The 5,112-nt window shown below is 40.3% G+C and overlaps 1 protein-coding gene across 5 annotated transcripts in view; it reads left to right on the top strand.

Annotated features, from left to right (window-relative positions):
* RASGRP3 (RAS guanyl releasing protein 3) overlaps positions 1 to 5,112 on the top strand; it is a 114,839-nt gene that overhangs the window by 10,918 nt on the left and 98,809 nt on the right. The gene's annotated exons all lie outside the window — the stretch shown is intronic.

Here is a 5,112-nt window from a genome sequence, read left to right as displayed (position 1 = left end):
AAGCGCTGGTAGTTCTAAATTCCAGACTCTCTTGTAAAAAATCTGATTATCCAACTGGCCTATACTTGCCTCAGGTGTCAATACCTTGTCTAGTCATTTATGACCTTGGGAGTGGAGGTCACTAGACTAATCCTGCAGATGGGGGCAGTTTTCAGCAAAAAGGGGCTTGAGCTGGGATGCCCCAAAGCTATTATACACCTGGCATTCATGTGTAATAGGGCTTTTGGTTTTTTCTGACCTCTCTCTCTCTCAGGCCCTAACCAATGCGTCTCCTAATTGTCCGTGAAATTGCCATGTATTTTCCCTCTCTGTAGACTTTCCTGTGCTGACCTGGCCAGTTAGGGTTGTGCCACCCCTCTCCTTTCTCTCAATCCAAAGCCTCTGTTTCCAGACGCTGCACAGAGTCGCTCTTTTTGATAAACCTATCACCAGCCTTCTGTGACCTTTGCCCACTTTCAAAATACTGTGACGCATGGTCTATTGTCTAATACATGTAATCACATGGTGTTTGGTGGTATTTCTTTCACTTATTCAGCTATTATTTGACTTTATAGTTAACTTTCCAGGAATTTCTTCTCTCTTCAACCTAACTCTGAATTCCTTGAGGTATAAGCCATGTTTTGTTTTTGCTTTTCAAAAACTCCCTCTGGAGTAGGTCAGTGTTCATAGAAGCATTATTCACAATAGCCAAAGAGTGGAAACAACTCAAGAATCCACCAATAGATGAATGGATAAACATAAAATGGTATAAACAGTTGATGTAATATTCTTCAGCCATAGGAAGGAATCAAGTTCTGGTATATACTACAACATGGATGTATGTTGAAAACAAGTATGCTAAGTGAAATAATCCAGACACAAAAGGAGAAATATCATATAATTTCATTTAGATTAAATATCTTGAATAGGCAAATCATAGAGACAGAAAAAGGTTGTTGGAGGCTGGGGACAGGAATGAGTGGAGAATTATTCCTTAATGGTTATAGAGTTTCTAATCAGGGTGGTAAAATATTTGTGGAAATAATGGTGGTGGTTGCACAACATTGTGAGTGTGACAAGTGGTTAGGCTCAGAGTAACAATTTTTTGTTCCATATATCTTACCACTCTTTAAAAATAATAACAATGCAACATACCAAAATCAATGAGTTGTATGGTATGTGAATTATGTCTCAATAAAGCTATTTTTTAAAAATACCCTCTGGGAACCAGATACTAGGTATAATAAGTGAGTGCTTAAGTAATACTTGTATCATTTGTTGTGAGTTAACATGACACTATCATTTGTAATGAGATTCATTAAGGCACAAATTTACATGTGGTAGAGAGCAGGTATATTTCCTCAGTTATATATACACCAGATATAACACGATTGCTCTGTACTTGGTGCTAAGGTAGGTGTTGAGACACATGTCAAGTGCTGTCCAGGCATGATTTTAGATCCTAAATTTTGTCAATCATTTTTACCTTTTGTGGAGTACCTGCCATAAGGGATTACCCACCAGTATATGAATTTTATGTTCGGTGAAAGAAAGAATAAAAATATTAACAAAGTATATAGTAATAGAATTTGCACTCATACATATATATTTTTCCACCACCAACCAAATATATATATTTTACTATCTCTAGAGATTCATTCTTTAGGGCTGAGACATTGTTTTCCAAATATCTGCTTTTAAGACACAATATATTATAGAAGAAGTTGATTTGTGAACTAGGTTCCTGCTTCTCCATTCTCTGGTCATTTAATAAAGCTTGTGTGGTTTCAGTCTCAAAAAGAAAAAAAAGACATATTAGACTATTGTATTGTTGGTAAGATTGTGCAGCCATGGGAGAAATCATGTTTTAGAGGAATATTTGATGACATTGGAAACTTTAAGAATATTGAATGATGTTGGAAATATTTATGATACTTAAAGAGGCAGACTAAAAAGCTATCAGTTCAGTTCAATCGCTTAGTTGTGTCCAACTCTTTAGAACCCCAGGGACTGCAGCATGCCAGGCTTCCCTGTCCATCACCAACTCCCGAAACTTATGCAAACTCATGTCCACTGAGTCAGTGATGCCATCCAACCATCTCATCCTCTGTCGTCCCCTTCTCCCGCCTTTAGTCTTTCCCAGCATCAGGGTCTTTTCAAATGAGTCAGTTCTTTGCATCAGGTGGCCAGAGTATTGGAGTTTCAACTTCAGCATCAGTCCTTCCAGTGAATATCGAGAACTGATTTCCTTTAGGATGGACTGGTTGGATCTCCTTGCAGTCCAAGGGACCCTCAAGAGTCTTCTCCAACACCACAGTTCAAAAGCATCAATTCTTCAGCGCTCAGCTTTCTTTATGGTCCAACTCTCACATCCATATATGACTACTGGAAAACCATAGCTTTGACTAGATGGAATTTTGTTGGCAAATAATGTCTCTGCTTTTTAATATGCTGTCTAGGTGGGTCATAACTTTTCTTCCAAGGAGCAAGCATCTTTTAATTTCATGGCTGCAGTTACCATCTGCCCATCTGCAGTGATTTTGAAGACCCCAAAATAAAGTCTCACTATTTCTATTGTTTCCCCATCTATTTGCCATGAAGTGATGGGACTGGATGCCATGATCTTAGTTTTCTGAGTGTTGAGTTTTAAGCCAAACTTTTCACTCTCCTCTTTCACTTTCACCAAGAGGCTCTTTAGTTCTTCTTCTTCTTTCTGCCATAAGTGTGGTGTCATCTGCATATCTGAGTTTATTGGTATTTCCCCCAGCAATCTTGATTCCAGCTTGTGCTTCATCCAGCCCAGCATTTCTCATGATGTACTCTGCATATAAGTTAAATAAGCAGGGTGACAATATGCAGCCTTGATGTACTCCTTTCCCAATTTGGAACCAGTCTGTTGTTCCATGTCCAGTTCTAGCTGTTGCTTCCTGACCTGCATACAGGTTTCTCAGGAGGCAGGTCAGGTGGTCTGGTATTCCCATCTCTTGAAGAACTTTCCACAGTTTGTTGTGATCCACAAAGTCAAAGGCTTTGGCATAGTCAATAAAGCAGAAACAGATGTTTTTCTGGAACTCTCTTGCTTTTTCCATGATCCAGCAGATGCTGGCAATTTGATCTCTGGTTTCTCTACATTTTCTAAATCCAGCTTGAACATCTGGAAGTTCACGGTTCATGTACTGTTGAAACTTGACTTGAAGAATTTTGAGCATTACTTTGCCTGTTATAAATTGTATAAAACACAGGAAAGATATTTATTAGTTGCCTGTCTCTGTGTAACAAGTTACTCCCTAACCAAGTGCCTAAAGGGTGGGTTGCAGTCAGGTGTCAGGTGGGGCTCCAGTCATCCAAAGACTTGATGGGAACTTGAAGACCTACTTTTGAGACAGGTCATGCCCATGGCTGAAAAGTTGGTATTTACTGTTGGCTGGGACCCCCAGGTCCTCTCCTGTTGGATTTCTCTGTGTGCTTGAATATCTTCATGACATGGCATTCGACTTGTGAGTGAGAAATCCTCGACTAAGATGAAAGCTGAAATGCTTTTTATGACCCTGCCTTGGGGGTTACACACCGCTATGGCTCTTGTATTCTAGCAGTTATGCCGGGCCAGCCCTGAGTCAGTGTCAGCAAGGACTACAGAGGCCATGTAGGATCACTGGGAACCATTGGCAGGTGACTGCAAATACATTCTGAAATAAAAGTTTTAAGAATGGTTAGAATTGATTTTATTTTGGGAGGGAGCTTTTCTTACTTTAAAAAAAATTTTATGGTGAACATACACCAGTTTTGGAATCACACACATCCAAATCAACGCAAGTTATTTTTTCAAAACCATAGCTATTCCACTGAAGACAAGCCCATCCCTGATACCTTGGTATAAAGTTGGGTTATCTATACTTTTCTTTCTCTGATATAATCCTGTAACTAAGGAAAGGGAAATCTATATGGAAAGAGGAATAGTTTTGAAGTATGGGGCACACAACTGGGAAGATGTGGCCAAAGTAGAGAGCCTGGGGTAAGCATAGCAGTATAGGAGCCCCAGAGCCAGAGAGACATCAAAGAGGGTTAAGAATATTATAAAGAGTGACAAGTGCATTGAAAGAACCTTGAGCTTTCAGGTAAAGGTGGGTTTAACATACACTGTTACTTACCTCTGCTTCCTTCTGAGAGCCTATTAAGGCAAGATCAAAGGATTTGGGTTTTTTATAGTCACAAATACACTATGACAATATTTTGGAAGCTTGAAAGTAGATGGTGACTAATTCAATAGTGGAAATCAGAAAATCAACCCAATTTGCCCTGGTGGTGTTGGTGGTTTTAGTTGCTAAGTCATGTCTAACTCTTGCAACCCTGTGGACTGCAACCTGCCAGGCTCCTCTGTCCATGGGATTTCCCAGGCAACAATATTAAAGTGGGTTGCCATTTCCTTCTCCAAGGAATTTGTGCTGGAGAACACTTCAAAGACTTGAGAATTAGTGGCACCAAGTACTATTAAAACTGTAGGTGAAGGTGAGACTAAAGGGAGGGAGACTGGCTTAAAATCTTCCTAGAAAGCAGTTAGATTCCCAGGTCCTCTCCCCTGTTTTACACAGTACCATGATACTGGAGGTTTACTCTCTCAAGAGGATACAACGTAGGTGTTTAGATTGCAGGACCCTGGTCTTTGGATGAGGTCCCGCTGCAGGTAGACACATTCTAGTTAAAATCGGAGAATTATTTAAAAGTTGAAACCCAGCCCTCTTCTCCCACTTGACTCCCAGAACACAGTTGGCAAAGCAGAAAATATGATTACTAATAGGTTCTGGGTTTTATATCTTAAGACTTGGCCAAAGAAAAAGAATGTTCTGGCTCCATGTCTGAAAAATATGGGGAAGGGACCCATTAGGTTAGGGAATCAGCTGCCCGAATCAGGTGCTTACCCCTGACGCACTCCAATTTAGCCAAAGTGAGAGAGGTACTCTGACTGGCCCAGTTAGGATCACATGCCCATCCCTGGACCAGTGAACCTTGCTCAAAAGATCAAGGAAGTTCCAAAGGTCAGAGGGCCAGATGGGCTTATTGTTGAAGAGGGTGATAGAGAATGGGCATATTAGAGAGACAGTATCCTAGATGTCAGCTAAAACTTCTCAGCCTCCT

The sequence above is a fragment of the Giraffa tippelskirchi genome, chromosome 4, assembly GCF_054371585.1.
Source record: "Giraffa tippelskirchi isolate mGirTip1 chromosome 4, T2T-mGirTip1v1.2.pri, whole genome shotgun sequence".
NCBI lineage: Eukaryota > Metazoa > Chordata > Mammalia > Artiodactyla > Giraffidae > Giraffa > Giraffa tippelskirchi.
The sequence above is the reverse complement of the archived record's forward strand: the minus strand, read 5'-3'. Positions and strand labels throughout refer to the sequence as shown.